This window comes from Rousettus aegyptiacus, unplaced genomic scaffold (genome assembly GCF_014176215.1).
Source record: "Rousettus aegyptiacus isolate mRouAeg1 unplaced genomic scaffold, mRouAeg1.p scaffold_m13_p_8, whole genome shotgun sequence".
NCBI classification, from domain to species: Eukaryota; Metazoa; Chordata; class Mammalia; order Chiroptera; family Pteropodidae; genus Rousettus; species Rousettus aegyptiacus.
The window spans coordinates 99,397,685-99,421,563 of NW_023416311.1; positions in this window are offsets into that span (position 1 = coordinate 99,397,685).

Sequence of the window (23,879 nt, forward strand, 5' to 3'; positions counted from 1 at the left end):
TTAAAACCTTATTCCACATGTAATATGGAGGCTAAATTGAATGTTGTACTAAACCGCTGAGGGTTTAAATTGTCTTTATGACAATCTACCTTAGGTTAAATTGAAAAATAAACAACTCAACACAAAAAACTGTCTTCAAATAAAACTTCCTTGCAATTCAATTTAAAATAGAAGTCTTAGTCACTCTTTACCTTATAACTCTTTAAAAATGTTAGCATATACCTTTAGATAAAAATATCTCAAAACATCTTCATGTAGATTATTTGTCTCCATGCTAGAATATAAGTGCCAAGGGAGCAGGTTGTGACAGCTGTATACCAGTCTTCAGAACATGGCCTAATAAAAACAGGCACTCAAATATTTGTTCAAATAAGAAATATGACATTTTAAACTCATTCTAACTTTGGATAGGTTGAATATATTTTTTATATTAAAGCTTGTGGGGAATGACTAATGGGGGCACAAAGTATATAAATAAGAAAGGAGGCGGGGAGAGACAGAAATTTTATGGCAACTGATCATTCATTCAACAAATATTTTGTTATCAACATGTGCAACTTATTAAATGAAAAGACAGATTGACTGCATACTCAAATTTGCTTACAATCAAATACAGAAACAAATGATGCACATATGTAATAAAACTATAAATCAGAAAGCAAGTAAGGTAGGAATGATTTCAAGTAAATAGAGTCAAAATAAGAAGTTAACGATGTTTAATATATCCTCATATTATACAATAAAAAAAGAGTTCATATGTTAAAAATGAGTGTGTATAAACATAAAAATAATTAATATATTATAAAAAATATATTAAATTATACATTTCTTACACACATATATATGACATATACACACATATTTGACTATGTATCAGAAATATATGTTAATGTATATTTAAGTCTTTCTTTTTAAGAGAAATAATGTAAAAAAATGGCAAACAGGGAAAATATGATTTACTGTTAGAAGCCTAAAAGTTACTTTTCTAAATATACATGTGTATCATAGAAAAAAATTAAGAAAACATGCTTCAATAGTAAAATAAACAATATTATCAGAAAAAAAAAATCCATGGAAGAAATATATATTTCAAAAATAGATGTTTTAATTTATGGCTAAAACTATGTCATTATTGACATGTTTTAATAATAGGCATTTATTAATTACCAATAATGTCACAATATCTTTATTAATTTCATGTTGCTGTTATAAGACACTACCACTACAGTTTAGAAAATCAGAAGTCTAAAATTTGTTTAAGGATATCAGGAGGTCTGGGTCCTTTTGGAAACTCTAAAAAATAATCCATTCTTTGCCTTCTGTAGTTTCTAGAAGATGCCTGCGTTCCTTGGTTTAATTGTTTCCTCTATCTTCAAAGATGGCAGAGTAGAATTTTCTCTCTTTTCTGACTCTTGCCCTCCTATTTTAAAAGCCTTTGTGACACACTGGGCCTATCTGAGTAATCCAGGATATTCTCCTTATTTTAAAATTCATAACATTTAGATCTGCAAATTGTCTATTGCCACTTAAGGTAACATATTTACAGGTTCTGGGGATTAGAGATGGACAAATTTATTAGAACCATCATTATGTCCACAGCATCAGAAATCAAAAATTATATGTATATTTTGGATGTTGTTTCATAAAGTAACTATTGTCCCTTATATTTATTATACATAAAATATTTTAAGTAGAAGATGCTGTTACATATAACATTGTAAGTAGAAGATGCTGGTTAATAATTGTACATTTATAATTTATTAAAAATCTCCACATATGTGCATACACACTCAGAGGCATATGCAGGTAGTAGATGTGCGGCCTCTCCTGTGGCCCCCTGATTGCTGACTCCTAGTACCCACATTCTTGTGTGATCTCCTACTCTTGACCGTGAGCCATAATTCTTGATTCACTTCTACCAAATAGAGTATGGCAGAAGTAAAGGGTTGTCATGTCTGAGAGTAGATTATAAAGAGAGCGGCTGCCATTTTTTGTGCTTATTTTGTTCCCTCTTGGATCTCTCACTCTGGGGAGAGCCAGATGCCATATTGTGAAGCCACTGGGTAGCAAGGGATTAGTGGGTGAGCCTGGAAGTCTATCTCTGATGTTTGCCAACAGGCAGATGAGTGGACTTTGAAATGAATCCTCTCTCAGCTAAGCCCTGAGACAACTACAATCCCAGTTGTCACCCTTAAACATAGCCTTGCTGCAGACTCTGAACCTCAAACACAAAACATTGCTGTTCCTGGATTCCTGAACCACAGCAACTGTGAGATAATAAATGTTTATTGTTTTAAGCTACTAATGTAGGGTGATATTTACGTATCAAAAGATAATACAACATTTATATATTGGTTTAAAACAGAAAAAAATAATAGACTTTGTCACCAATCAAAGGATTTTTGAATATTTTTTTCACTTTATTGTTCTTGTTAAAGAACAATAATTAAAATAATTATTAAATAATAGAAAGTATTTTAAAAATAAAATTATTTTGTTATAATAATCATATATATGTGAATATTAGTGTAATTCAATGATTTTTTTGCTTAATGTCATCTTCACTTTTGTAAAGGTCTGCTCTCAATGAACACAGACATGTAAACAATAAAAATAAGAACTTGCAATATATAAATATAAAGCCAAATAATATAACTGTTCTACACTTAAAAAGAAGAAAGTACTAAGAACCCTTGGAGGAAATACAAATTATATCAATACCAGACATTGATGTTATATATTTATATACATTGGATTCATATTTTGGAAGTTATTAAATATTACGAGAATGTATTAATTATGAACTTAATAAGAAAAAAACAATCTGCTTTATCAGTAAGTAAAAATGACCCTTCATGCTTGATATATAACAGTGTGATAACCTAAGACTAGGAAAAAAAATGACAATGGTAGAGACACATTTTAAAAACTAATAATAAAAATAATTATTTTACACATTGTCTCCTAATAGTATGTGTCTACTCCATCTGATTTATGAAGTAACTTTCTTCAATAGTTTTCTTTTGATTGATAATGAGAAAATACGCAGAAACATTTACATTAAATATGTCCTTTTCAATATCATAAATTTTCTCATAAAAAGTTAAAAACAATTGTGATCCCTTATTCTTCAATGTGATATCATTTTATTTTGTTAGATAGCATCACATTCTGAGTATTTTTCCTTCTTCACAATGTGAGTTTTCTTGTCTTTCTTGAGTTCCATCTCAAAGTGATTTGTTCCTTATACTTAAATTTACTATTGCCTTTTCAGTTATTCTTCACCTAACGCTTGTTTTATCACTTTCCCAAAGGTCTCCTCGGCCTATCACAGTTTTATTCTACTGTCAGTGACTAGTAATTCTCTTGTTATCTCTGGTAAGGAATCTTTGTTTCCAGTATCGCCTTACATTTGTTACAGCTGTTTGAGACCTTAGTAACCATAACGACTTTGAGAGTCTGTGCATGATAGAATTAGAGCTTCAGATTCAAAATACGAATTCTATACCGTCTTTTAACACTCTTCAACAAAATAAGACATTATCTAAATATCTGGAGAATAGATTTACTCTTTTAAATTGCATATGTAATTTCGACTGATGCAATTTATAATAAAATTTGATAATTTACTATATATTGCATAGAGTAACCACTGGTCACTCTAAATTTGAAAGCAATATCCCTAATAACAGTTTGCCTGAATTAGAATGACTAACAAATAATTCATTTTACACGTGAACTTTCGAAAATCAATTTGAAGCAAGAGGAAGAGGAAAATGAAAGTGATAAGTGAGGATTCTCTACATTACCATATGTCTAAATAAAGAGATTTCATACTTGATTAGTACTATAAATATGAAACATCGTTTTGGGGGGATATATTCTACGAACTTAAGAGAAAGTGTATACCATGAGATAGTTTGTGTTAATATAAATATTACTAGATAAGCTTGAAAGACTTCGCTATTGGAGATAAAAGAAAATATTGGGGAAAGTGAGCTGCACTGATAATAGAGAGGTACTCTATAATTTACAAAAAATAAAAATCTAGGTCTCTTTATATGCAGTGACAATAACTGTATAGTCATCATCAGATACATTTTAATGGAAAATTATTTGCTCTATTTATTTATCACAGACAGCTTTTTAAGAAAAAGAAGAAAGGCATTTTTTTTCCATTACTAGATGTAAGCTGACAGCAGGTCCCCTGTAACCTTCACGTTGAACGAGGCAGGAACACAGCAGCACACCGCACACCGCTTCAAAGATTCACCGAGGGGTAGGCACCCTGTTTATATTTATCACTGTTATTTCTCTACGATGACCTAACTTATTATTCACTAGAGAGAAAGTCTGTAATCAGTTTAAAATTACCTTGATGTGTAAGAGTACTTGGTATATGAACAGCAGGTGTAGAAGTCAGAATGATTGAGAAAATTTGTTTCAAAAACAGCAGGAAGAGAAATTAGATGGCAGGAAAAGCACTTAATTTCTTTACCGTGCTCATGAAACTGTCTTTAATGGTTAAAACTAGGGCATGAAAGAATCGGCTACTAGAAAATAAATGTGGCATATCTTTTTATACAGAGACGTATAGAACAAAAAATATATATATTTAAAGAATTCTGATATAAAAGTACAGGTTAACTATCATATAAGTTCTTGATGAGCATGTAATTATTCTTGTACTCAGAGAAAACAAAAGAGAGGATGTGATAGCTAACTAGATTACCAAATTATGAGCATGATTTGGTCAATGTTGAAAGATAGGTTGAAGAAATAGCATTTGAAAAGGCCGAGGAAGATGTTTTAGAGAGATTGGAAAAGAGTTCATCGGAATGGTGAAATGAGGCTGGGCAAGCTAAGCAACTGGGATTTTTACTGAAGGTAACTAGAATTCACTAAAAATTTTCATTAGGAAAGTAAAATGATCATATATAAATATATATATAGATATGTATAGCTAATATTGGAAACTAGATTAAAGTGGACAAGGCTGGGGTTACAGAAACAAATAAGAGATTATTACCGTAAACTAAGAAGGTTGGGAAATGAAGAAATAAAGACAACAAAATTTTTGCCTGTGGGCTAGAAACGCAAGTGAGAGCTCAAAGATGGAAATATAAACTACGATGTCATCAGAATATAGATAGGTTTAATAAAAGTAGATGCTGATCAGAAAGAGGTAATAAGGCAAGAAAGTCTGATATTATAAAAGTCAAGTGATAATTTATACTTATGAATAAAGATTAGTCTCTCAAGATCCATTCGATACTATGTAACTTCTTTGTAAAGTCACAATAGAAGTCATCTGTAACATTGAGGAAAGTGAAAAAAAAATTGAAAAAAAAAGTAGGGTCAAAATAACTACTTGAAGAAGAAACAATAATTTGCTGGTTTTCATAATGTAAATCCAGGAGTCACTAAAGACCATGAATCAGCAGTGACATTTATTCATTTTTATTGTTACATTAAAATGGTTTTCTACAGCAATTCTTAAATACTCGCATGTAGTAGTAGAGAAAGTATGTGGAAGGATTTGGACAGGAAGGTACAATATTAAAAGGGAGCTGAGAATATAACTAGCAAGAAAGTGTTTGAAGTCAAGGAAATGAAGTTCAGAATGAAGTTGAAAAGTAAAGGATTCTGAGATAACTAAAGGATAGGTCATGGAGTTACTAGAAACATTGAGTTCCAATTATATATATTTTTTATACTTTCCATGTCACCCACCCGAGTCTCCTGTTAGACTTGATAGTCACCAGCAAGTGATACTTTCAAATGTTAATGTTAAGTCTAATTTCCTGTTACGGTTTCGACATTTTTAGGCGATTTACTCAGTCTCTGAAAACAAACAAAAATCTGATGTTAAGATATTTAATACCTTTAGACTACAAAATTTTCTTTCTTCTGCCTGTTCTTTAGACTTTGTTTCCCTTTTTTTCCCACATATAGTTATTTGTCCTTTAACTCTTGATGTTTTCCCCCTCTATGATGTGAATCCTACTTGAAACTAAAGTTGTCTTTTTTGTTTTATGCTTTCTAGTGTTTTCTAATTACACTGTGTGCATCCCACATTGAAAGTCATTCCTATAATTTATTACCAGGCATTTCTTCATGGAGCAATTATAAGGCTTTGAAAAGTTTCTGGCTAAAATATCAGAACTTTTAGTTGGCACACATATACTTTTAGGAATACTATTATGATTAAATATTTAAAAACTTTCCAGTATACTTTTGGTGTATGTCTACCACATATCTTTTGAATGTGGTATGAAATAATAAATGAATGAATCGATTTCCTTGTTGGAAAACCCTTATGAACTGATGATGAGACTTCAAAATGATTGGTCTTATTTTTATGATTGTATTCTTCACGCTTGTTCAAATATCCAAATATTTAATGCTTTCTCAGAATATATATTACATAGGCAATAACTGCTTTATTAAAAACTTGTGAAAAACTCTGTGTTCATACTCTTGACTTTCACTAGCCATGCTAAATGCATAAGATACTACATTAGTGGAGCAATCAATGCTTTTTGGAGGAACAATCTGATATCTCAGACAAATTCAAATGCCCCTGACAAAATGCATATGTTAAGTTATATTTTTAATTATCAATGTTTAATAACAAAGATTTTTTTTCCTCACATTGTGGCAGCTATGTAAAATATTTTGTTATTTCAAATAATATAGAGGTAACTTTAGAATATTGATCCTTATTTTGGAAAGAAATTACTAGCATTGAGGTCGTAGATGTCCTCCTGGGGACAAAAGGAAGAAACTGATCACAATGCTCCACCGTCATTCTATGTGCAGAAAGGAGGGATAAGTAAATATTGGGGAGGTGGAGATGGGGCAACTTAATTTTTTTCAAAATGAAATACAGTACAATTGTCTGTGGACTTTATGCTTGTCTAATTTACATGTTTTGGATGCTATTTTAGAAATGCAGGCTTCGCCCAGTTTATATGATCTTTTTTATTCTTGTTCATAAATGTGAACTTTGGTTTCCTTTTCATTAAAATTAAAAGTTCTCATAATGAATCTTGTTTTCTATTATAATTAATATTTTAAGTACATTGACTCTATAGATACATAGATATATTACACACAAATTAAATGACAAATTAATATAAAACAAATTTAAAAACTAATTAAATTTATGAATCTCACTAAATGTTAAAGTACAACTAATACAATCTCAACAAAATATAACATTAGAACTATTAGTTTTTCTGTATTTATAAATAATAATTGTATACTATAATGTTAATTCTATTACTATTGTATATGAATGCATATTGTTTCTTAAAAGCATCATTATATTTATCTCCAATTTTGATTCTATAGGACATCACATTGGAAAATATTTAAATTATAGCAATGTTTATATATGAATGAGAACCGCATACACTTTGGTATTAAATAGCTTTTCATTAAATTATTTCAATGGTTATATGCAAATAGATTTTTAAATATGTAATATAAAAGGCCAAAAATATATAAAGATATATTTTTATATTTATTTTACTCAGAAATTTGAAAAATGTATTTTCATTACTACTAAACTTTAATATTTAATTTCAAATTCTTTATTTTTAAGCAAATCAAATAGCTTCCTGGAATTTTAATCAATTACTGCTCAAAAGTTTGAAAAGAACAGAATTTTATTCATTTTATTATGTAACAGTCTTGTACATTTGGAGGAAAAATATAAAACATATTTATCAATTACATTTTTGTGTCTTAATCACAGTAATTATAGAAACATACATTTTATTTTTAATTTTTTAATAAACTTGATTTTTTAGAGCAGCTTTAGGTTTACAGCAAAATTGAGTGGAAAGTATAGAGATTTCCCATATATCCCAGCCCTCACACCATCATATATTTTAATTTAATACTCTATATGCTAAACGAAAATGGAGAATTAAATTATTTCAAACCATGTAATGATCATAACCCATGTAGTGTCAATAAAGTGATAACCTCTAAGTAAATACTCCCAGGGCCTCTAAGCTCATTACTGGTCATTCCGAAGGCCTATCACATACATTTCAATATCTCAACTGGATTTATTTCATCAACTTCACATAAAAGAAGGTACTGTGCTTTCAAATGAAATCTTGAATTTGCTATTCTATCCCTCTGAACTAGTCACAAAAAAAAAGTTGTGTGACCCCCATGTAACACATTTGACACATTTAATTTTTATGAAAATATTTTTCATAAAACTTCAAAGTTTCTCATTTTTAGTTTTTTTTAAACAGAAGTTAACTTTCACGCCTAACTTTTGATTTCAAGCAGATGAACAAGATACTGAATATGTTTTATACTTCAAAATTCACAAAGGAACTAAATTGGCTTTAGGTACAGGAAGCATATATAATATGTTTTGGTCAAGTCAATGAGATAGAAAAGTGTACAAAGAGAGTGAGTTCAGGGATGCTTCTGTTTGAAGAGATTGAATTCATGACAGTCATATTCTTGTCCCTATCACACGTAACATTGTAGAAATAGATTGTGAAGTGGAATGAAGATTGGTAATTGAAGCCCTTTGCCCTCAGGAAAACCTACACTATTTCCATGAGTGAGACTGGAGTTGGGATTAAGGGCTACTCGAGAGGTGTCAGTGACTAGAAACTTGCTGTCCTGTGAACTGTGCCTTCTCAAATTAAATTCATATCAAAGTTCTGACACATAATCCATCTAAAACCTATAGGAGAATCCTTACTTGTCTTTTCTTTGCTTTTGATAGTTCGCTAAAAATCTGTCATTCCTTGGCCTTACTCCAGTATTTTAATCCCGTCTTCACATGGTATTCTTCCTGTGCCTTCGTATTTTCACTTTGTTCATGTCTTGTCTTTGTGCTCAAATTTCTCTTTCTAATAAAGATACCAGTCATTATTGGGGCCAACCTAAATGACTTCGTTTTAATTTTATTTCCTTCATGGGTGATGATATTCAACCCATAACAGTCAGCAATAAAAAAGTCAATACAACGATATTCTATATGTGTGGTGGGAGGGGCATGAAAGAGTTTTTTTAAATGGACAGAACATACTAATGTTTTAAATTTTACCCTTGAAACAAAAGACAGAAAATGAAACCCAAGATGCTGCTTAGGTAAGATTCCTAGTATATTGATAAAATTATTTTTAATACAAATAATAAAATTAAATGAGTAAATTACTGTTTTAAATCTGGAAAATTATTTTTTGGTTTCTACCATTTCAAAAATAACAAGATACGAGGGATAAGACTAAAATAAGAAAGTATCTCATAATAATTTGTATTCGTCCTTGTAATAAAAGCAAGGAAAACAAAAGCATAAAATATATGAAAAAAGAACTTGAACATTATTTTACCTTGATGCAAAATTCTGTCTTTGACTTGTGAATATTTGAAAACAAAAACGAGGTTTTTTAGTTTATGCTAGAATCTGTACAGCGTATGGTAATCAGTCACTTCATGTTAAAACACCCCTAGAGACACAACAAATAATAAAAGTTCACGAAAATCAGAAATGTTGTCTTCAAAAAACACTGGCTGCCGGAGATTGAAATAAGTTGCTATAAATTATTCAATTCTATTGAGCTGAATCTATGGGGAAAAAAAATCATTGAAAATAGTTTATCTCATTAAACTCAATAGTCCATTTCCTGGAATAGTAAATTGATACTCATTCCTTCTCCAATCTGGCTCATAAAAAAATCCAAACCAACAAAATTATTGAGCTCTTATTCTTTATGAACACAGAAGCACAGTAGCATCCGTTTCTCTTTCATCCGCAATTTTATACCTTTTCAAGTGATGTTTCTATCATGGATCTATAGGAGGTTTGAGTAAAACGGCATTAAAAAAAAAAAAGAGCAGAAAGAATCAATTACATCCTAGAGGATGGCATACATTTATACTTTTAAATGTCTAATGATAATAGAATGCAATAATTTTGCATTGATAGTATTTATTCAAAACCTCATTTATATGTTAAAAAAAAAAAGAAAGTAAGAAATAGGAGAATAGAAAAAGGTGCAAACTGTAACATTATGTTACATTCAAAGTTATGAAAAGTTATTCTTTCAGTTTAATTGCAATAATCAGAGAAAGCATTTACATATGGTGGAACTAATACATTTAGATTTTTTGATGATTTGGTGACATAATTATAGTTACCTAACTGGCTCTCTCTTGCATACCCACTGCTACATTTTTTAAAAGATTAAATTGACCAGCTTCAGAAGTATAATAGAGTATTCCAGCTAAAAATATTCCAGCTAAAAATTTTGTGATGTTTCCCTTACATATTATAATAATTGAGTTAAGACTTTAGAGCAAACCAACAACATTTACTTAGAAACTATTTTTCTAAATGTAGCATATAAAGAAAATTTTTGATGACCGTGGGAGAATATGAGAAGCTATTTTTACTTGGATTTCCTTGACCTTTAAATAAACAAAATACATGTAATTTAGAATTGTGGGTTTCCTCCTCTATAACTGGTGAGAGCTTGTAGAATAGCTTAAAATCCTCTGTGTGGAAAATATTATTAGTTAAGAAGAAGAAACACAGGGTTAACCGGTTCCTTTCACAAGTTATAATAAATAAATTATATTTATTATCAAAATTAAACAGCAATTTAAAATTATTTTTAATTCTATATGTTTTAAATGTAATGTATTTTCTAAAATCAAAAAGTAGCTTCTGCTTTGTTCATTGTTTTAAGCTTTGAAATATCACAACTCAATGGAACCCATAACTTGTAAAATTCAAAATTAAGAGCAATATTACTCGAAAAGAGCAAACACTATATTTAATAATGAGAGCTATTTAAAAATAATGAACATGATCCAATAAATTATTTTTCATAAGTTTTGTTTCAAAATATTTTTCTTTCTGAAAATCAGTATTTAAAGCTTTACTAAAGTGATATGTGACAAAGTTGTGACCCATAAGATTCTTAAGCTGAATCTTACTTAAAAGAAAAAGAAGCCAAATATTCAAATAATTTTCATATATTTACCTATGAAGTATGAATAATTCATGAAGTATGTTGTAATAACTTTATTAAGGCGAGACATAGTAACCATGACATAAAAATAGCATAACTTTTAAAGTGCAATGATTCATGATGCTAGAAGCAAGTAATACAATTTAGCTAGTGAAGGAATTTACATTGCATTTTCCAAATGCTATTGAGCAACCTCTCTGTATGTAACACAGTGCTATATGTTTAGTATTCTACAGATAAAAGTTAAGTTTGCAAAGTAACTAATTCCAAGTTATATTTAAGATACTCAAAATACAGATTGAATTTTAAAATGAGTCATGACATGTAACATTTAAATTTATTTTACTTCCCTGTCAATAGATATAAATATGTTCTGAGCATACATATCCTCTTCACTAATTAAACAGCAGTATTTAGGGAGTTTTTGTTCATTTTTTCAGATTTGTAAATTATAATACATCTTCTATTTACTTAATACAACTTATTTAAAGATATATAAAGCATAGTACTTAGTAACATGCAACTTAAGAAGTCGCTCAAAGACAATCTTTTTGAGGAAATATTCTTATTTTTGTCTATTCTATGTTCTTCGGTTTTTATAGGAGTTCACATTTCTAAAAAGAGTAGTTGTCTCAGGGAAAAATTATAGCATTCTAATTGTTTTCACTTTTGTCATCCTACAATCATTTCCTAAACAGAAGCCAAAGTGACCATTTCAAGGAAGCCAGCACTCTTCCTGACGGTATAACAAAGGGCCCCATGATAAGATTCCTTATTACCCTACACCTCACGCTTGCTCCACCCACAATAGTTTCATTCGCCAAAATTGTATTGCTTGAACAGGAGGTGTTTGTACTACCTGTTGTATCTACATAGGATGTTCTTTCCCAGATCTTCACAAGGGTAGTTGTTTCTCAGCACTTGAACTCAACTCAGATGATCATGAGAGAGGCCTCTCCTTACGCCCATTATAAAGCACAACACTGAACTTGGGGTCCGCATTCCCCTCCTTCACATTAGTCTAAATAAGTCTTCCTCAGAAAATGTATCAATATACGAAGTAAGCAATTTATGTTTTAGTTTTCTACCTTTTTCAGAACAGAACAATGAGCAAGTGAATTGTTTACTGTTATCTCCACATTCATCTCAGTCTCCGACATAGAGAAACCACTCAACAAATATTTCCTGACCAAGTGAATCAAAGTGAATAAGAGAAAGGAGGGTCAGAGTGGGAATTAGATGGGTGTACCTATTAGCTCTGTGAATAAGAAGCTGAGGAAAATAATTTAGTCTTATTTCCATTTGCTCATTTTTTAAATAAGGATGGTTTTGAATTAAGTAAACTTGAAAGTTATCTTTATAAAATTATCAGTTAATAAGACATATATGCATATTCCCCTAAATGTTTAATACTAGAGAGACATTTTTAGGTTGGTAATAATGCTATTAGTCAAAGTATAGCTATATGTCATTCCTTCTGTAGAAGGTGATTGCATACTATAAAAGAGTACAAAATATTTTTAACAAAAAAGGAAATATGAATGTGTTACATCGAAAGCTCACTCTGAAAAATTTTAAACCAAAATAGACTAGTTGAGTAGTGTTTTATGGATAATTGTTTTAAGTGACAGCCATTAAATATCACACAGTGTCTCTTTAAGATATAAAATTTTGATTTTAAAATATGAAATTATTGAGTGATTTGATAAAAAATCTTTATTTAGTCATATTAACTATCTTTATCTTTTCACTTCTCATTGAATCGAATCTTATTTATTTATTATTTGATTGAACATACAGAAAGAATTTATATTTCGAAGATGCTTTTAAAGAGCTATATGTATAATTTTAAACAGGGTAACATTTTTTGAAAATGTGGAGAGGAAGGGGAGTCTTCAGAGTTTTCTTCTGTAAGAATTTGATTATTTATCATAAATTTGGGGTGAGATCTACTCTCATGAAGGGTACAGGTTTACAGTTGCTGACATTTGTAATCTGCATAATCTGTGGTTCTGAATATTACTTTCTCCATTAAAAGAAAGAATTAGAATACAATGGAGTGAGATTGGACCTACATATCCCCACATGGCCTATCCTTGCCTTTTTATCTTCATTTCTTTCCATATCCCCCTAATTTGGGGGTCTTCTTTCAATTTCTAAAATATACACTCTTTTATTTTTTCCTAGGCACAGATAATTAAAAATGCTGTACTCTGTGTGGAATGTGTTGTACCTCCTTCTCTCCCTCCCACAAGGCAGATTACACCCTGCAAGATATTGTCCTCTTTTGAGTCATGGTTCAAATGCCACTTCCTCTGGAAAGTGTCATTCCCTTCGCTCTTCCACACTAGCTCAGGTTCCTTAAGCCATGAATTGTCAGCATTACATAAACTCTTCCTTCATAGCATTTGACACAAATTTTTAGGGTGATGATTTGATTACTTTTGGTTTCCCTGAGTTGAATGTAAGTAATATAAATAGAAGAGAACCTGTGATAGTCTTCCATTTATTTCCCAAACCAAAATTGAAGCCTGGTACATAGTAGTCATTCAATAAATATTTGGGAAATGTTTGACTAACATACTGACAAAATAAATAAATAAATAACTTTAGCCTCCATCTTAGCTGTTTACTAAGCTTTATATTTAGTAAGCATGTAGGCCTACTACAGAAGAATTTGAAACAATGTTTACATATCTCCTCCTTTTTAAAATTCTGTTTCAATAAAAATTGTCCAGGTGATTAGCCATGATGCAACATGAATTGGACTTGATTATAACACCTGTCTTAATTTTTATATCTAATTGGTCTCCAAATCCTGTTGATTGCTCTACTTTATATTTTTTTGAGGCCACTACACAGAACTACTCTTACTTATTCATACTTTAGTGCCTTTCCTTATAACTTAGGGAGGTAACAATTTATTTCCTTGTTTTATTCAACATGCTATACAATATGGCCTTTGCAATTAAAGCCTTTTGGTATTTATGTCTGAGATTAACATATTTCTCCTTTTTAAAAGAAAGGTCCAGATTTAGAAGGTGATGACAAGAAGGATATTTAACATCTTTGTATACTCTTTGGTTGTTGAAGAAACTGTTAGGGAAAAGATCAAAAGAATCGCCATGAATCTTCATTTGAAGACCTGTTCATCCCTCTTCTCCCAGGGAAGTGTTCCAAGGGCATTAATTTTGTTTTTTCAGTTAGATTAATCTTTCTAGGGCATGCAAAAAGTGGATATAAGGAAAAGCAGATGTTTTAGTCAACTCATTGCATATTTGTATAGTGAATTGCAAGAGAACTTAGATAACAGAAGCTTACTCTTATGTAAAAGAAAGTTACATAAAAGCAATATGCCAAACAAGTCTTCCTCACCATTATTGTACAATTTCCTTTAAAATATGACAAAATATTTACAAAATTTATTGAAATTTAAGTTAAAAATTTCTAGAACTTGAACCTCACCTATAAGGTAGTAGCAACTATAAGCTTAATTGTATTTTTACTATTCACTTGAAAGAATAAACTAAAAGGTTTAATTACAGTCTTGTTTAAATATACTGATTATTCTATTAATATGTTAAGAAGGAAGATGATGTTTCTTTTATTTTTTTCTTTGTCAACAATCCTTAAAATAACATCTCGCTTATAGCAGGTTTTCACTAAAGTGGAGCAGAGTTTGCATTTAAAGAGAAATTGAATTTGAATGCACTATACCCTAGAACTTTTTTTAGATCTTAGAGAATTAATGGATTATGATTTCTTTCAGATATCAATCAGCTCACAATGACAACTAAGACTTAAAATATGGTCTGTAATTGTAGATCCTCTACTGACATGGCCAAACATTTTAAAAATGATAATAATAAATACACACACATACTTGCAGCAAAATAAGATAAAAACATTTCTTTATGCTTGCTTGGTTGTAGATATTTTATATGCAAGGCTAGCTTGTTTGGACTAATTACATGATGAATAATCTCTTACTCAAAATCTCTCCCCACATAACAGGTATATCTCCAGTGGAAGATGGTGTCTTATCTGACAGCTGGGTCGTGATATAAATAAAATAAGTTAGAACACAGACCTATGACTTTTCTTTACCACATCCCCTTTTTTCTCATGAAACCTTATTTATTTACAAATATCATTCCACCTACACCTCTACAATGATGTACCTTTTTGATTGAAAACTCTAAGATGGAAAAAATTATTTCTTGAAGCCAAGAACATCACAGCTCATCTAAGAGTTGCAACTAAAGAATTATATAAATAATCACACTTCAGTAATTCCGAAGCTACTTTAAGTTAGGGACCATGTTTCCTTAATTTCTCTATGACTGTGCCATAAGTACTTTGAACAAATGTATTAAGTTTTATAAATTTGATTAAAGACTGAGTTTGTGAGTTCTGTGTTTAATAAAACAGACATATTTCAATATTAATAACTATAATTTGTGTCATAATTTTATGTGGTGATATTGGCTTAAAATATGCTATAAGTATCAGCCTTCACACCAGTTCCTCAAGGTCTAATTTCCTCGGTGAGACATGAAGTGGATCAAATGATGCCTGTACTCACAGTGAAGAAAATTTCAGGAGAGGAATCTCAAGTTTAGAACACATGAACCTTTTATGATAAGCTGTGTATTTATCAAAGTTTTCTAGAAAAATAGAATCAATAGGAGATTTTATATACAATGTAATACATACACACACACACACACACACACGCACACGACTCATGATTTATTACAAGAAGTTGACTCACGTGATTGTAGAAGCTGACATGCCCCAGGATCTGCAGGGTGAGTCGGCAGGCTGGGGCACCAGGAAAGCCGACAGAAACCTGGTAGGCTCAAGATCCAAGTCTAAAAGGCAGGAAAAAGCCAATGTTTCAGCTTGAAGACTTTCAGGCAGGAGGGATTCTCTCTTACTTTCAGAAGAGTTGGTCTTTTTGTTTTCTTCAGAGATTTAACTGATTGGATAAGGATCACTCACGTTTGGGAGGGCAATCCACTGATTCAAATGTTAATCTCATCCTCAAACACCCTCACAGACACATCCGGAATAATGTTTGACCAAATATCTGAGCACCCTGTGGGTCAGTTAAGTTGACACATAAAATTAATCATCATGGGCTGTTAGCCTGCCTGAATTTTGCTCCTATAGAGACATCGTTATTTTATATGACAGTAAACAAACTTGTTATTTGCGTTATTGAGTGACATTATAGCTATCTTTTACATCCTTGAAATGACAGGCCAGACCAAAGGCAAGCACTACCTCTGTTCACAAGGCATGAAGACACACAAGAGACCACAGAGAGTCATTTTTTTCTACACTAGCTTGAAATATTTAAACAAAAATGAGTTTTTGCATATTTAATAGACTGCTTTTAGAGTTTAATATGATGATACTTGAATTACAAACTTAGATAGCTAGGAAAGGTTCTGTAAATTGCTACCCAAACTGCATATGCAAGTAATAAAAAAAAGTTGCCAAAATTTTAAAACTTGCCAGTAATTCTGTGTATAAATGTGACTATGGTCCTATGGCTATAGAGAAGTGATTTTCTAGGGCAATGCAGAGCTTAATATCAAAACTCAATTTTAGGCAAAATGTTCCCAGAGTGTGTTATAAAAATACTCTATCTTCTTTATTTGTATATAGTTTCAATAGAGAGAGTATCTAGTTAATGTTACATAAATGTTTCATGCTTCATTTGCATCATATAAAGAATAAATTAGGTTATGAAATTCCATGTTGATGAATATGGCCATTTCTTTAAGTTACCTGAAAAATAAAAACAGAATACAAGGATATCCTCTTTCTAATAATACCCAAATTAAAAATATTGAAGACTATATCATTAAAGGAATACAAGTTTTCCTATTATCTCACAGTAGCTATTGGAAGTTTTGATAGCACATTTATATTAGAGGAAATTATTTATTTGGACTGTGATAGATAATGTTAACTGTGAAGCTATTTGATGAAACCGAAGCTTTTTAAGGTTATTCTTATCTATTATCAGTTGTTTTAAGAAAATATAGAGATTAATTGCATATACACATATACATCCTCTAGATTTAAAAAATGGAAATCTGTAGTTTCTAATTTACCCGTCAAGCCATAAAGTAGAAAAATTTTAATGCCCTTTCTTCTAATTGATATCAACCAAATGTTAGAGTGTATGGATAATAAAGTAATACTGGCAATGAAGTTTAGCAAATAAATAACTCATTTCAAGATTGTAAAAATTTAACCAGACTTAAAGTCATTTAAAATTTTCCTTGTGATTTTCGTTATATTTGATAAAATACTAAAACTAAAGTTATTTTATATTTAATAGAAATCTACAAACAAATTAAAAATTTAGAAAGTGATCATTGATTCTGCATTTATCCTACAATGGTTAGTCAAGAATAACTTCCAGGTCTAGAAAACTTATTACTTTTCTTTAACTATGTTGTCTCCAGACTGATATGAAATTCAAAGCAAACACTAAGACAAGAATTGAAACTGTTGGCAAACTATTTACAAGGTAATCCTAGAAAAGAGGTAAGGAAGAAAAGCAATACAATTGATTAAACTCAAGGTTACTACTGTAGACGCTAGAAGTTTCATCTGCTGCATTATTGAGAAGTATGTCCCCATATCTGTCCGTGCAAAGGGCGAGACACAAGAGTTTACCCACTACCACTGGCATTCATTAATTGAAAGAATTGTTCCTGAGGATATTAAGTTCCACATCGTTCCAAGCTTATGAGATGAACAGGTTTTCATGGTTTCAAAGAAAACCTTGTGGTGAAACATGAGAAGACACATGGTGTGTGCTTGGGGCAATAGTGTCAATTTTGAGGCTAAACTTACATGGAACTGACCACTGTAGCTACAGTTAGAATCAGAGTAAAGCTAAATGGATGTGACTATAATGTACAAAAAAAAAAAAAAAAAAAAAAAAAAAGAGAAGGAGGAGAAGAAGAACATTCTTTGCACTAAATTTACCACATTTTAAAATCACTTTATCCCTGGGTCTTCAAGAAAGTAGTTAGCTGGAATCTCTAAAAATAACTCCAATAAAAAGGTTATTAGAACAAAATTTCTGTCTCGTGAAATTTAGGTAGATACGGGCAGGTATTAATTAAACGTGTGTGTGTGTGTGTGTGTGTGCGCGCGCACACATTTTGTCATTATGGTGGTAGATACAAATAAGTATGCTGATGAATATGCAGCAAGTATAGAGATAAACAATGCTAGTTGTATTAATGTGGAGAGTGGTGAGGTTTTGTAATTCTAGATCTCTAACTAGACTGTTTATTGAATGCTAGAGGTTTGACTTACTACTCTCTCAACCACTACGTCTAGAATATCTGCTAATGAAAACCTTAATAAGCATGTATTGCCTAAAGACATTAGGATACAATGAAATCCGTTTGGGATTGTGGAAATGCCAAGTCATCAGTACATTTTGAAAGAGATGTATTTATCTTCTGCAAATGTATAATAACATTTTCACTTTTAGCTTAGAAAATATACATGTGTAATTTTTGTTCAAGAAAAGCAGCAGAAAATGCACTACGGTATTTACACTTGATCATATGTGAGCATAGCTGGAAAATATGTAAATAGAGTGACTTGGTTGCATATATTAGCACTCCACCTCTTTCGATTCCACTTTTGATGCATCATAAAATAGGAGCTTTTGAGAATTGAAAGATCTCAGCTGGCTCTTGGTTACATACTTGCATCATTGATGAGGCAGTTAGTACTACAAAGCACCTGCATATTTTTGAAATGTTTTGCTTTACAGTGTGGTGTAGGCTGTAAGAAGGTGTGTGTGTGTTTACAGCCACAGATAACAAGATACAATAATGAGAAAGAGAACAATGCAATGAATCATTATTAGCGATCTCTCAGCAGAATTTCATATAGATGATATCATACATACTGTCACTACAGAGCAGAGCATCTAGAAATCAGCTGTAGAACAACAGTTAACAGTTTATTTAACATCTGAAGTGTTTTCAGTAGCACTTTGGGAGGGTACTGTTGCCAGGGAACAATGAGGCAGCTATCTAGATAACCTTGGGGAAAAAACAGTTTTCACTGCATATGTAAATCTCACTCACATCAACGTGTTGTTTAGCACAGCGAGGATACTGTACTTTTTAAAGAAATGAAGAAGTTTTCTGTTAACAATTTTATAAAAGAACTCACCCCCCTGAAATACGTGATAATTTACCTTTAGTGACTGATAAAGAAGAGAAATTTCAGTTTTGCCATCTGCGTCAAAATCAAATAAAACAATATAATAAAAGCAAAGCCCAGGAATGATATGGAACCCAAACAGTTGATGAATTATGACGATCTGAGAAGATAGATCATACAGTACATACCTGGTTTCGGCCCATCAGGTAACAGACATTGTCATTGATTTTTCTGGCTAACAGAAAGAAATAGGTTCAAGTATGGTTGGATGATTCCCAATGGAGAAATGCTTATGTTAGGATGAGCAGAGAAATGAAAAAAATCTAAGGTAAAAAAACTCAGTCCCTGTGGATCTGCCTCAAAATTCACTTCTCTGGCTTTATCTAATACATTCATTTTGGATCTCTAATCCCAGGTATTTACAAATGATCCTCTGTGTTTTAACTTTAATACCATTTGGGCATTGATATTAATTTTAAATGACCTTTATATAGCAAATAATGCCTTTGTTTTTTAGAGATTTTCCTCTTTTCATATTCTCTGGTTTATTATTTAAAATGATTACGCTCTCAAACTCTGAAATTAGATATATTTACTTTTCACATATTAATGACATATGCATTTATTTATGTGTAGTATATTTATATATTAAACTATGAATTAGTCTTTTGTTTTTCTTTTTCTCTTTCAATGTCAGCTTTTGAGGAAGTATGCTTCACATAAGAAGTATGACTAACCTGAGACCACCAGCCTGTGAGAAGCCCAAGCCACATGAAGAGGACGTTGAATTTCAGGCACCATGTGGATAAAGAAACGAGGCAAGGGACACCAAAGTTCTAGCAAGTGAGGGAAGAAGCCATTTTGGACGTGGGAACGTTAGACGACGGGAATCAGAGATGAGTGACCAAACAACTCTTAGCTAAATTCCTAATATATTGGGAACAAAATTAAATGGTTCTTCTAATCAACTGTTTTCGGATGTTTTATTATGCAGCTATATGTAAATAAAACACTCCTGGCCCAATATAATGAGCACACACTTAAATCTCTGTCATAGGTTTCACTATGTCGCTTTATCTTTTACTTAAGAAACTGAGGCCACTTTTGTCCTGTGTCTCATCAAAACTTAAAAATAAGAAAAATAACACATTTTGATGTCACATATTGGAGATCGAGTTAAATACTTTAACCTTCAAGCATTTAAATTAGATAGACACGGATCTAAAAGGCCGTGGTGGCCATAAACCTCTAAGTTTTCCTGCTACCCAACTATTAATCTTTTGGCTGCTTTGTGAACCCTGACATTGCTGGAAGCCTTAAATGGTTCAATCTTAAATCCTTTCATGAAAAAATACTAAGTAGATTGCTGACAGACCAGGAGACTCCACGTACAAATTTTGAAAATCTCTGACTTATGTTCCAAATGTACCTCAAATTCAGCATGCTCTAAACTGGATAGACCATTTCTCTTTCTAAATCTGCTCACAATTCCCTAAATTTTGTCTTATTAACAAGCTAAATAAACTGAGTAATTTTTTTCTCTTCTATTGCCTTATCTCGATTATTCTGCAATTATCAAATTCGTTACTAATTCCTGGCTATTTTTTTCTCATTATTTTCTTTTTTCTTAAGGCATTCTTCTCCATTCCCGCTGTCACTGACTTCATTCTAAGACACATGTCTTTATATATAAATTATTAAATGAGATTCATTCCTATTCTTCTGTAATCTATCATGTCATGGGTTTTTTCACCTATATTAATAATACAACTTATTCTGTTATATATAGGTTTAAAACCTACTAATAATTCTCCCTAACATGAACAATTGAGACTTAATTAAAACAGGTAAATAAACAGCATATACCAGAATAGTATCTAAAAATATTACTATTATTTATGGGAATTCTTATTTTTCTTAAAATATCTCACCAGGCACTTTATAATCTTTTGTGAGGGTTTCTTTTTCTTTTTCTTTTTTAATTTCACATGTAAACACTCTTCTATTTGAGTTTTTTTTTTTCAAATCGAAGACAATAGTGATTTCTTAATTTCTCTCATTCTCTCCAGTGCCCCGTTTTGATTTTGTAAACTTTCTTTAATCTCAGTTTAGCTCCCATTTAATTGACAAATTCTTCTCTGGTCTCTGCATTTCATCTTAGTGCTCATCCAAAGTATTATTCATTGTGATAAGCACAATAAAAATAAGAGTGACTTCTTATTTATTAGTATATCTTTATCATCTGGCTTGTGTGTAAATATTCAAGAAATATTTGCTAAAGCACAGAGTAATTAAATTAATTTGCTACCATTTTCACTAATCAAACAATTACTGGTCCAATACATTAATTAATCTAATAATCGATACTTGGAAAGTACCTGACTCTTTTAAACATGAAAATGATTCTCTCTCCTGACTCTTAGAGTACAGGATAAATCTTTCAAACATTAAGTGATTAGGATACTTTTAGTGTAAAATCACCCCTTGAGGCCTGATGAAATCAAATCTCTTGCTTAAGGTCACATAACCAGATAACCAGTTAAAAGCAAACTGTATCACGTTCCAGAGAGATTTCTTCACTGAAAAACATTAATATTTCTGTTTATAAAATATGGGTGCATTGCTTTTGTGGTGCTGTATACAAATTACTACAAACTTAACATCTGAAAGCAACATATACGATCGCACAATTTTGATGATCCTCTGCTCAGGATCTCATGAGACTGCATTCAAGATGTTAGCTGGGCTTGGGTCTCAGGTTTAAGATCTTCTTGGAAGCTCTCTTGGTTGGCAGAATTCAGTTCTTTGCAGCTGTAGAACTCGTGGTAACTTATTTGTTCAAGGACAGCAGGAGATCGTCTCTTTTTTCCAGTCTCTCCTTTTTAAAAGGTTCAACTGATTAAGCTCCGGCTGCTCTTGCCGACATTCCTTTTGATTAATTTATGCTTTACTGATGAAGGACTTTGATTCCACCTGCACAATCTCTTATTCAATATCGTGAAATTTTTTATAACATTATTATCATGAATAATGAGAATCAACTATAACTATATATTTTATTGAAGTTTTTAAACCCTTAGCTTATGCTTTTCTAATATTAATTTTGTTACCCTAACATTTGTGCTTAATATTTTTATTTTATCATGAAATTAGAAAAAACTGGTGTACCTTGGCAACGGGTTTGTATAGAAATGGCTTTATTTCAATAATTTCCATCTACTCAAAACAAATAGAAAAGACTCCAGAAGGAGCTGATGGGAGACATAATTTTTTTATTCAGGCAAATATACCTTTTGTTTGTTTATATCGATACACCATTGTAATTTTTCAGAAGGTCTGGAAACAAAACATCGTTAATAAGAATAGTAATTTTTGCAGGTAGCTTTTTTAAAACAAGAGAAAATTAAATGTTTTTTGACCAAATTCTATACAGGCCCAGGAGAAAAGTTACTAAACAAGTCTCATGGCCTACTTTTAAAGAATTTTCTTGAACTTAGAATTAAAAATTTCTCTCTCTCTCTTTCTGTCTCCTTCCTCTCTGTCTTCAAGTAGCTCTAAACATTTTATATGTGCGAAAAGTTTGGGGGTTAAATTATAATTTAAATTTTTTCTCAAAATGTGCTTTACCTTTCTTGAATAACTCTTTTCTCTTTTTTATAAATAAATATGTTTCTGGTAAACAGTATGTAGATGTATTTACATATCAAACATATCTACTATTTTAATGTACAAAATATGTACATTTATATTTATTGTGATTACTGATATTGTGAATAATTTTTCCATGTTTTTGTTTGTTTACAATGGTTAATATTTGCTAATTCATAATTTTGTCTTTTTAAAATTTGGGGTTTTTTTTCTATCTTAATGAATGTTTTTTGACCTTTTTCTGCTTCTATCAAGTTATAAATACTATACTCCTACTTTTTTAAAAGTGCTACTATATATTTCAGTATTTTTTATTTTAATAATTTAGCTTGCATTTTCCCCATGACAGTGAGGGGGGTGTGTAGGGTAAATTTAAAATTACTTGTGCACTTTTTTCTTCAAATAATTCAATAATATTTACACTTCGAGAAAACATTGAATTGAACATATAAAATATTAAAACTTGTAATGACAACGATGCCAAGAAAATGAATAGAAAGACTGGATCTACGTTTTTCCCTGGATGACATATTTTAAATTGAAGCAACCTTAGATTTTACAGATGACAGAGATGAAGAGTGCCATTTAGTTTCTTATCACTTCAATGCCTTTAATAATAGTCCACAAATATTGATGTGTTTCCAATGAGTTGTACAGACATTAACAATTGCTTTTAGAGTCAGAAAGCGATTGGACTTTAACATGAATTGTTATTTCATCTTGCAATGCTATTTTCAATTTTTGTAGCTTATGTAATTATTTGTGTTAACTCTAAGAGTTTTTAGGTTTTCTTTTTCCTGGTCTTGGTGATAACAGATTTTATTTGTATATCACAAATCACTAAAGTTATTGAAACTTGAATTGTGTAGAATGATATGGGACAGTCACACAATATAAATCTGGTAATTTATTTTATCAACTAAACATCAGTATATTTTGATATAATTGTATCAATCAGATAAAAGCAAGTGTTTAGGAAAATGTGTTGTTAATAGT